We start from the raw sequence: 12,215 nt of genomic DNA on the forward strand, positions 1-12,215 counted from the left end.
AAAATTACGATCAAAAAATAGAATTAAAGAAAAAATAAATAATGATGAATTAATATTCGAACAAAGTATTAACGTTCAAGAACAAGAGAAAATAAAAGAATTATGGAAGTTTTTAGATTTGCAATGTGATTTGCAACCATTCAAACCATTGCAATGTACGTATCGTTTGCTTTAATATTTTATTAATAATTTCTTACAATTTTCCAATATTTTCTTGATAAATTTTTGGTGTTGAATCTGAAATAGCAACAAGCAAATTATCTTTATGTTCCTCTAAACCTAATCGTTCTTACGATCTTTTCGAAAAATCCAAACAATTTGTATGTGATGAAACTTCTATTTTAAAATCAACATCTTCGTCCGACGAAGATTTAGATAAAAAAAGAATTTGGTATCATGGCTTACAATTTTTTCAAAAAATTGGATTAGACAAGGCTGTCCTCTTTAAAGACAAATGTAAATTCTGTCTCGCGGAAAAAGATCTCGAGTGAGTTTTAAAATATATATATATGTGTATGTGTATGTGTGTGTGTGCGCGCGTGTCATTAATTAAATAATTTTATAATTAAATAAAGATTTACGTTTCCAATTATCGTTTCGTTTCACAGGGAAATGAACACGGATTATACCGATACAATATCTCAAACGTACGATGAACTGAAAGCGGAAATGGCATCTTTCGAAAAACGATTAGCAATACGTGAAGTAGAAAATTTGAATATTCGAAAAAATTAATCGACGGTATTTTAATTCGTATGGAAGCAAATTCTTCGTGAAGAGATTAAATAGTATGTATATATAAATTATATCAAATCTCGTAATACGTAAACGCTTAATAAAACTAATTTAATATTAATTATCCCATCTATATTAACTCTATCTCCATCATGGATAAACTGTAAATACGCATACCTGATCACTTGATTACTTAACATTCAATGAGATAAAATCAAAATAGAAAGATAAAAAAGAAAAAAAAAAAGAAAAACGATAGATGATCCAGAGATTTTAGGATTGCGTCTATTAAATAAGAAGGAAGAGTGATAGAAAAAGAAAAGGGTTTACCGAGAAAAGAGAAAGATAAATAGAAAGAGAATGATGAAGGGTTAAAGATAGAGAAAGGGGGAGAGAGAGAGAGAGAGAGAGAGAGAGAGAGAGCGGAAAGTAGAGGAGAGGAAAAGCAGTCTCGTTGACGGAGATTCGACGAAGCAGCGATGTTTAATCGGTGTTGGCCCGCATCAGGTTGATCGAGGACCCCCCAGTCGGGTGTTTGAGGACGACGACGGCGACGTGAGGCACACACTGTGGGGTACCCTGGAGCACACCGTTGGGGTGGGAGAGGAAAGGACGCGAGTAAAAGCGAGGAGGGTACCCGGCTAGAGGCTACGCTGTGCCGATGAAGCGAACAATGGAGGCGGGATGCTCATTTGTCTGCGGGTATTGTTGTTCACTCGGCCGGAAACACGAGAGCTCCGTACTCTCTCTCTCTCTCTCTCTCTCTCTCTCTCTTTCTCTCTCCTTCTCTCTCTCTTTCTTGCTCCCTCTCCTCCCTTTGTCCTTCACTCTCCATGTCTCTTCCTCTTCTTCTCTATATTTCCTTCATCCTAATTCTCTTCCTTCTCCTCCTCGTCTACCTCCACCTCTTCTTTCTCTCCTTCTCATTCGTTAGTTCCATCTCTTTATCTATCTTTCTTTTTCTCAAAAAATCACTCCAATTCCTTCTATCATTTCCCGTATTCGTTGTATCTCTACAACCAAATATAATTCATCATATTGAAAATAACGTTATAAATGTATTAATATTTTTTGTTTATATATTTAATAGTTTGTTACTCGTTTTATTTAGCTTTTTTTAACATTTGTATTTAACAGATCGCATTTGCGTCATGTATGTATTAAAAAAGAAAAAAAATTATAGTCATATAAATATATTTCTGTAAAATGCAAACACAACTCTATACCCCATCACGTTAATATACAAACATGGAGCACATTAAATTGATATTGATTTATGTTTGAATTTCGGATACAATACGAAAATCATGTTGATTGGATGGCTCTATGAAACACGAATAAAGATCGTTTGATGTTTTTCCGATTTTTAGAAAGATTGCGCGTGGACCATTTTTCGAAGTAGTTTAAAGAGCAACGTTGGACAAAGGTGATCAGAAGATCCTTTCGATAGAGAGACGAAGGCTCTTCCCTTGTGCGAGTCTGCGTTCGATGACCACCGATGCGGACAGTAGCCATCTTGAAAACAGGGTCCCGTTTCGTGGCTTCTTCTTGGGAAGATGTGCTTGTATTTGTTCGCGTATATATAAGACGAGTGTGCAGAAGAGAACAAGAGAAAGACAGAAATGATAGATAGATAGATAGAGAAAGAGAGAGAGAGAGGGAGAGAAAGAGAGAGAGAGAGAGAGAGAGAAAGAGAGAGAGAGAGAGAGAGGTAGACGGTGAAACACGGCGAGAGGATGTGGGGGTGCATTCTGGCTCATTGGGCAGATGAACAAATTCGTCATGACGTACCCGTGGATTACGTGCAGGCCCACGTTGGTCCCCGAACTTTGGGGCCCTGTGCATCAAAGAATGGAAGGAGAAAATCAGGGTGGAGGAGACACGTCCCCTGTCTTATCTTCAATATCTTTTCTCTCTCTTTCTCTCTCTCTCTCTCTCTCTCTCTCTCTCTCTCTCCCTCAGTTTCTCTTTTAAGCTTCCTTCTTAACGGCTCATCGAACACATACCGACTACATTTATATACGCATACCTTGTATGAATTTGTTTGTAAATTACATATCAGGATATTGAACTTATTCTTATTAGCAATTTACTACTGATAATTACGATTTAAAACATAGACTTACTATAAAAAGAATAAATTTCAAATAAACAATGATGCAATTAATTATATACAAATTATAATATCAGGTTCGATCCTTTGAGAATCGTTATATCTTTTAATAACGTTTGAAAAATATGATATCAGACCTTATAGTTGCATTCATTCGCCGGATGTTATTCTTTAATTAATACGTGCCTTATCGATGCTTGTAGATACTTTTTGTTCGCTATACACTGATGCCACACATTGGAACCCAATGCTTTCTTATTCAGCAACATAATCAGAACCTTCGACGAATTCGATCCTTCAAAGAAAGAACGATCGATGATCGGACATAACGCGAATAGGTTAAGATATTTGAAATATTTTGTTGTAAAAAAAAAAAAAAAAAAAAAAGAAAAGAAGAAAAAATTAAATAACACATTGTGGTTATCACAACAATTTACAAAGTCTCAGAGGAGAAGAGGAAATCATTTAGCCTACTTGGACAATTTGTCATGTAAATTCGAACTTAGCATGATTACACGGCTTGACGATCGGCCTCGCAGCGGTTTATGAAGTTAGGCCACGTTATATTTTCGCTCGAACGATCACGATCGATATTTTGATCCATATATATAGATCCGATGGGATCATGCCAGATGGCCTATGGGATATCGAACGGAGGAGCCCATTATGATGAGACCGCTCGAGCATCCGTAATGAAATTAAAAATTAAGAAGGGGAGACAGAGACCACCGGTCAAAAGATGGACTATAAAACCCCACCCGTTTTTGCTTGGAATACTTGAGAGAATTTTCCAGGAATACCGATCGTTCATCTTTTTTGTTTTTATGTATTTTTTTGATAATTTCTTTTCTCTTTCTTTCTTTTTTTTTTTTTTTTTAGGTACGAGCTTCCTTCATCCGTCGAGTTCTTTTCTTTCTCTTTCGTATATTTCGTAAAAAGAACTAACTCATTTTGCATATCAAATTTTTTTTCACGTTTCATCAACCAATTCACGAGGATTGAGGACCTAACAGCAACTTCAGTAAATTAAGGAAAATGTGTCGTGCGTATAAAGAGGAGCGGTAGTAGTCGTCTTATGCGACTCCTCGGTGACTTAGCCAGACGGAACGAATTATTCTAATTCGTTCTGTATTCGGACTGGCGCGTCACTAGGAAACGTCCATTAGACTCTCTTAGACGTAGCTAACCGGACCTAGACAATGAGTTAATTAGCAAATGGCGATTCTCACAATATGTAATCACTGAAAGGAGTAATTTATCTTTGGTTCCTTGGCTAGAAAACGAGATAGATTTTATCTAATAATACTTTTACATTATTCTTACAATTTAACGATTTAACATTTAAATGTAACATTGAAAAATAATATTGATTTTATAAAAAAAAAAAGAACAATTGAAAAACTTTAAGTGACAATATTAACCCGATGCATATCAATTGCAATTTAATATGTATTTTTTTTCTTCTTTTTTTTTTTGGAAAAAGATTGCCTAGTTCAAAAAAGAAAAGAAAAGAAAAAAAAAGAAAAGTGCAATAAGCGAGAAGTTTGGTCACGTCGTCGTTATGCCGTTCGTTCGAGAGAGGAAGTGGACGACGGGTGGAGGGTCGAGGGACAAGTTAAAGTATTAAGTAGCCGTCGCTGCGTCCGCTGTCAGTCTCCGCTCTAATTAATTGTAATTGACGGCCGCGCGAAGCCTCGCACATTGCTCGCACTGTCCTCCCTCTACATCTCCTCTACCACCTTCTACTCGTTGAGCACCATGTCGTACTGCATAATCGTCCCTAGGAGATCTTCTCTCTCTCTCTCTCTCTCTCTCAATCTCTCCCTCCCCCTCTCCCTCAATATTTAAAAATCTTTCCTAGATCATCAAGAAGAGAAAAAAAAGAAACTTCATTGATATCGATATTCTTATTAATTTGATCGATCAATATCTTTTTAGGATTACTTTGTTAGATAATATCTTAAAGTTTACGATAATTAGAAATCGTTGAATGTACTCTCTAACTTTTGTATTTATTTTAAGGAATACTCAATGGAAGATCCCTCGAAGAAATTATAAAGAGGAGGCAAAATCGATGGCAAAAAAGAAGCAAATGATGTAACTGGTCGCCCAATTTGCATGATTAGCACTGGCCCTCTTTTTTCTCCGCTTCGGTTAGCCGGTTCGCATCAACGGGCCACGCGCTAGATACTTGGATTCTCACGGTACGTACGCCAATTGGAGTCAACTCATCTAAATACTCTCGTACTACCCACCATTGTCGTTTTCTACAAGCGAGTACAGACCTATTATGTAACTCCTGCGAACGTGTCGACAAATTTGCCCTGCATTCATCAATTTGTACTATAAGTCTCTCGTAAATTCCACGTTTGGAATTTTTCATTTATCTGGGACATTCTATTTTTAGGGTTATACACAAGCGATTTATCGATTGGATATGTAAGAGAATGTATGTTGACGATAAGAAAAAGAGAGAGAGGAAAAAAAAAGGAGGAAAACAAGAGAAAGAACCAGCTAGAAAAATGAATGTACGAGAATGCTTGTAATTCTATAAGTCTAGGAAACACTAGGTAAATGTGTAACAAACGTGGATTTCTTTCGGAGACGGTTGTTTCCCAACGTCAAAGGAACTTGGGAAAAAAAATTCGAGGCGAGGTGTATGGGAAAGGGAGGAGAGTGAGTTGGACCACGTGGAGTACGATTTCAGTGGTTGACACGCACGCGATATGGCGCCTGGCGATGCACACAGCATTAATAGCACCTGCAAGTACAAACGTACTGTAAAAACATGTACCTGCATAGATGACTCTTTCTCTCTCTCTCTCTCTCTCTCTCTCTCTCTCTCTCTCTCTCTCTTTCTCTCTTTCTTTCCCACATACACAGTCATTTGCATTCTTCAACGTGCCTATGGGACAGAGTATTTTTTGCGAGTTTCGTGGATGTGCACGTATAATGCATGCAATCCGGACACATAGAAAAAAATATACACAGAAACGAGCATGAGCCCGCGCGCGGGTGTATGTATTGGTATATGTATGCGCGACCGACGAAACGGAGCTTCAACGTAATGATATGGTTTTCGGTTTCTGTATTGAAATACGATTCTCAGTGGGGTAGGTCACGCCGCACTGCTAACACCCAGAATGTGTTTGTACTTACGAACGTATAAATACACGTAATACATATAACATAAATACAGCTTGCTGATGTATAAATGTTGTAATTTATCCATAGAAGAATAATGTCCTTCGATTTTTATTCGGTTTCTTATTAAAATGGAAAATCCTTATGAGATCGAAAAGCTTCTATCCGTTTGTATATCTAATATGGACGTGATTGGATAATAATCATTTCTATTATTTTTCAAAAAATTGTAAAGAAAGTATTTTGATGTTAATAGTATCGGATTTTAAAGAATATTAATAAATGGAATTATTCCGTAACTAATATAAAAATTAATAGTCGAGAAAATTGTCTATTATGAAGAAAAATATCCCGCTTAATATTAGCATACTTACAAATAGTTTAATCTATATTCATGGATCAGGTGGTAAGTGCCATCATCACGTTACAAAGTTGTCCTTTCGACGGTTACGAGGCAATGAGTACCGGTGCACCGCTTTAATTCTTGTCTAGGATTACGAACACCCAACGATCGACTCTCGATAATCACTCACCTGACACTTCGACTTAAGTGCTCCTTGTCCTTGTGTATATTTTCTTCCGTTCTTTTAAAGATATTTGTTTTCGTTCAATTCATTGCTGTTTCCTTTCTTTTTTTTTTTTTTTCAAATTATGATAATAAAAGCTATCACTTTTATACGAGATACATAAGTACCTACAAAGACTTGGATTGTATTGCAATTTATAAACGTAAAACGTCCCTTGTTGTGTTCTAGTAATACATTTTTTACTGTATAAAAATTATAACCAGGAAATAAGCATAAAATAACATTTGTATCTTTACGTATTAGATTGATCCGTCTAAAGGATTATTATAATTCTATCGGAATGTCAAATCTTATCGGATAATTTCTTGTAAAGCGGCATTAAGTCCTACGTCAACGACAATTGAATAGGAGACTCACCCTTAGAGGCGAAGAAGGGTACCGCGTGGCCGCCCTTCTAACCTCGACAAAATGACGTGTCCCATTGGACGGCGTCTCGACCAATCGTGCTAACGAAATTCTATGGTGTCTACTGGCGTTAGGGGAGGGAACTCAAAGGAGAAGACCATCGACATATGTTTCATGAATTATAGTATGTACGATTCGATTTATATATGATCCTATGTGACAATGGAGTCTGGAAATTATCTAATAAAAGATGATATTGAAACGGTTTTCTATTCATCCGATAAATAATACAATTCAATAATATCAATACCAAACTCATTTAATAATAGTTAGTAAAAGTTTCTCCCATCTGTAAACAAAGTTATTATCCTTTTTCTTTTTCTTTATTTTTATTTTTATTTTTAATATTGTATATTAGGTGAATGATCATTCGGAATTTAGTTATGATATTAATGAAAAGTTCCAAAAAAGATGAACGAAACTGTTGCTCAAAGTCGAACGATCGGAACGTCGAGTAGGTTAGGTCGAGGGTGTACTTAAGTGTACGCACGAAGGGTTCTCGTCCTTATCTCCTATATAAATCGCTATATAAAAGCAATTCTAGGCTGTAGGAATTCGATTCATAAATGTCAAGGATCAAAACGAACGGTTCTTTACTAGTTCTCGCCTTTATTGTCCTACACCCTCCCTATCGTATACGTGAAAATCATCGTGTATCACCGATGGTGTCTGGTGTATTATAGAATGGCGCGTGTGCGAGAGGGAAGGAAAGAAAGAAAGAGAGAGAGAGAAAAAAAAGAAAAATAAAGAAAAAAAAAAAGAAAGAGAAAAAGGGCTGCGAGCTCGAAGGGTTTTATCTACCGATTCGATCGGTAGTTACTTAGCACTTCTCCGACGCTCGTTCGATCCTTATCGGTAGCTCGCGAGCCGGCCCTGCCCCCCTAGTTGCCCCGTTAATTTATTGCGGGACCCTGCGGAAAAGGGCTGACGGCTCCACTGCATCTGCATCTTCCTCCATCCCTTTCCATCGTCATCCAGACGTACATCGGAAGGTCTACCGACCTTACCCACCACGACGTTCTTTCTCTCTCTCTCTCTCTCTCTCTCTCTCTCTCTCTCTCTCTCTCTCTCTCTTTCTCTCTCTCTCTCTCATATCACTCAGGATAGATAGTACCGATAAAATGACAAAAATAAATTAATTATTATAAGGGATTTTTCTATTTCTGAGAATAGTAGAAAAAAAATTTACTGTCAAGTTATTAATAATTTTCTTATGAAATTCGTATAGCATATTTTCTCTCTCTCTCTCTCTCTCTCTCTCTCTCTCTCTTTTGTCATTCTAATTTCTTTCAGATACAACCATAGTCTAACGTACATCAACGACCAACTGACTGGTTGATTTTATTATGGCGGAAGCGTCGAACGGGATCCAATTATTTGTGAGATTCGATTACAAAATACAACAATGCGTTTTACGCGTGGAGAAGGAGGAGGAAATGGAGGAGGAGTAGAGCGTGGAGAAGAAACAATGTATATAGGAGAGGGCTGCGATGGTGGTGGCAGTGGCGGCGGAGACGCACTCGGAGGGATGTGTAAGGTGACACCTCTCGGACAGGTCTGGCTTCTCGTCAAGAACCCGTCCGAGATAATCATATTCATAATTCGCGAGTTCGCGGAACATTCTACGTGCACCGAGGTGAGGAAGAATGTCCACGGCGGAAGGTGACAGATATCTTGACTTCCATGCCGACACGGTAGAACGCACCGTCTTTGTAAACTAATTTTATCTTTCTGAGGTACTTCGGGTAGAATTAAAAACGATACTCAGATGTACACAACTTTAAGTAACTAAATAGAAATAAACAAAGGATAAAGGACAATTTTTATTTAAAGATATATACATATATATATATATATATATATATATATATATATATATATATATATATATATATTGTTATACTCAACAACACATTTTAATGAAAAAGAACAATCTGGGTCACAATCTGGGTGTTTAGAAATGGCCTTTAAAACTGCAAGTTCATTATGAACTTCTTCAAGCCAGCTCGTAATATACACACGCACATACACACACACACACACATAAATTTATATATATATATAAGTGTATATATATATATATATATATATATATATATATATATATATATAAATGCAGGATCTTTTGGAATAAATTTGTGCTGCAATCGAAAGGAATAATTGAAATGATTATATTAGTAGGGACGATTGTATAGTAGACGAAGGTAAGAGACAGTGACAGGATAGAATGATGGTGGGGCCAAAGAGTAAAGGAACTCAGGAGTAAGGCCCAGGCGTACTCCAGCTTGTCTACCTACCACGTGCAGACTCGAAGAGAGAAAGAGGCACGTTGAAGAGATGTTATAGAGGAGGGATAGGGAAGAGGACTGAGGGTAGGTACGGAGAAGGGACACGCGTGATCGTGGCGTCGTGCGTGCATGCACTCATACCTATGCTTAAAGGGATCCGACCGCGTGTGGGTCCGTGGATAGGAGAACGTGTGGATGTTCCAGGCGGGGCCCTGGATGAGATGTAACCCGACACTGAGATGCCCTCCCTTCTCTTCTGACCGACAGAATCCCCCCTCTCTCTCTCTCTCTCTCTTTCTCTCTACTCGACAACGTTTTCTTCTTCCTTCGCTCGTATCCTCACGTCCCAAACTAAATCATAACCGTATTATGCCCCTCGACAATGGGACCCGCTCCGCTATACGGCGAAAGCCGCCTCTAATCTGCCACTACGTAGACGTCTTGCTTTCCTTCCTCTATCTCTTTCCTTCGTCTCTTTTCTTTTTCATTTTTTTTTCTCTTTCTCTCTCTCTCTCTTTTCTCTTTTTTTCTATATTCTTCGTACATTATCTGCTACGATTTAAATAAAAGTACATAAAACACTTTCAATTTAAATATTGAAATAAGATTGTCATTAAATTTTACCATTACAATGCTTTAATAATTGTTATTAATTTTCTTCGTAAATGATGTTAATATATTTATTATAAAAAGAGATTATATAGTAACGTGATTCTATGAAAGTGAAAATCAAAAGGAGAAGAAGAGAAGGGACCAATAAAAACAACAACAGCAGGTAACCAAAGAGAGAGAGAGAGAGAGAGAGAGAGAGAGAGAGAGAGAGAGAGAGAGAGAGAGAGAAACCAGCCTCGCGGCAAAACGTCGGAGACGGAATTTAAAATTCACAAATTAGTCCGTCCATTACACCCTCGATCTAATCAGGTCGGCTGATCTCGGTGGACCACCCTCCTACCCGCGAACGTGTCCCCCTTTCCTTTCTCCTTCTCTCCAACCTTCTAAATACTAACTTTCTTTCTTCGTCGTCCCGTTCTTGTCGACCTGGTGCACCTCGTTCACAACGAGAACGCGCTTCCTGGAAAGCGTGGGTGCTTCCACCGAGCGGACAGGATCAGGATCTAGGCGTCCACAAATCATAATGTGACTTTAGAGATCCTACGTAGATATCCCCTTCTCCCTTCCATCTCTCTCTTTCTCTCTCTCTCTCTCTCTCGGTCTTTTTCCATTTCTTTTTTTTTTTTCGTTAATTTTCCTTTTCCCGAAGGACCGTCGTTATCCCCTTCCGTGATTTTATATTCTCTAAAATTTGTTAAGTCCGTTTTAACTTCTATTTTATTGATTCTATCCTTGTCTTTTCTAGGATCGACGACGCGAGGGAGCATGCGAAATTCAAGGAAGAACTATCGAGCATACATATGCACGATGTTACTACACATACGTATGTGTATATCCTATGCTCGAAGAGAGGGGGCCCTTCGTGCTTGTTTCTAATGGCCCAGGGATTTCCTTACACACAAAAGCCAAGTGGAAGAGAGTGACTGATCGTCGCGGGCACCGCGAATAAATTACGTGGCAGCCTATGCGGCTGCATAAATTAATTTTAGCTGGACTGCCCATAAATATTTCCCCCTTCGAAATCATACATTCTCTCCTCTCCTCTCTTTGCCTACCGTCTCTCGTCTCGTCTCGTCTCTCTTCCTCGCTTTACTATAAAGTCGAGGTGTGTTCTTAGTGATCCACCGTGTACGTCCTGTAAACTGTAATTTACGTCGATAGCGAATCAAGTTTCTTACATCGATCAAGAATCATTATTGGATGGATCTACGATCAAATAGTAAAGAACAGCATAAGTGTTCAATTTGGGTTATCATCATTTTCTATTATTCGTTCCAATATATAACGTTTATTCTTGCGAACGAGAAATAAGGAACAGATGGACTTTTTCCTATCTACCATTGTTAAATTCACATAAATTTTCCTTGTCCTCGTTCATGCTTGAATACCTCGTTATTACTAATCCCCTGATGATCCCGTATTGTAAATAACAGAATATCTTGTAAATTTTACAACTTTTAACATCAAATAAAATATTTCGTTCGTATCATTACTTTCAACGTTATCATATATAATCTACAAATAATTATACGTACGAATAATTACGTAAATAATAATTAATAATTATGTAATGATTATAGCAAACAAACGAACAAAAATATATATATATATAATTCGTATCCTATTTTTTTTTTACGATGTAAGCTTTTCTATCATTTGTGGATAACGTGTAGCATGAGAAAGGCGTGATAGCGAATTTTCAAAGGAAAAATAAGGTGTTATTCCGTGATCAAAGGCACGTGAAGGTATTCCTATTATAAATGGCATGTAATCGTTGAAAAGCAAAAGGTGACGAGCAGCAATCCGCTTTTCTATCTTCTGTTGGTGTACTTCGCTAACAAGTAGCCATTGTCAGGACCGCGTCAAGATGCTACTTGACGGTATACCCTTAGAATGGACCCTCTTCAGAGAAGACCGTATGAGGTAGAACAAACCCAGAGAAACCTTCCTTCTCTTCCTTCTTTCTTTTTCTTTTTTTTTTTTTTTCTTTTTTCACAAGCATATACCACTTCAGGATAACTATACTACTTCTCGACTCCCTCTTTCGTTCTTTCTTTCTTTCTTTCTTTCCTTCTTTCTTTATCGTGGTCCAATAAGAAAGAAGGCGAGACATACATATGCAGGAATCTTGCGTACAGTTTATCGTGATGTACGTGTATGCGTGAGAAACACGTACGAAGGAATCTGTGCTACCCTCCGTGGGGTCCAGAGGCTTAACTTTACGATCTCTAGAAATCCCTTCAGGGCTTATGGTCCCGCACTACGAAGCTAATAGAACCAAAATTATAACAGGCCGATGAGCATGCGTCGACTGCTCTTATTCCGCCTGGT

At 37.8% G+C, this 12,215-nt stretch overlaps 1 long non-coding RNA gene across 1 annotated transcript; it reads left to right on the plus strand.

Annotated features, from left to right (window-relative positions):
• Positions 1-4,416: 4,416 nt before the first annotated feature.
• On the plus strand, positions 4,417-6,685 carry LOC124431010. Its single transcript, XR_006943890.1, has 3 exons — positions 4,417-4,795; positions 4,871-5,052; positions 5,256-6,685. It is a non-coding gene; the product is annotated as an uncharacterized LOC124431010 (long non-coding RNA).
• Positions 6,686-12,215: the final 5,530 nt, after the last annotated feature.

This window comes from Vespa crabro, chromosome 20 (assembly GCF_910589235.1).
Source record: "Vespa crabro chromosome 20, iyVesCrab1.2, whole genome shotgun sequence".
Taxonomy (NCBI): Eukaryota; Metazoa; Arthropoda; class Insecta; order Hymenoptera; family Vespidae; genus Vespa; species Vespa crabro.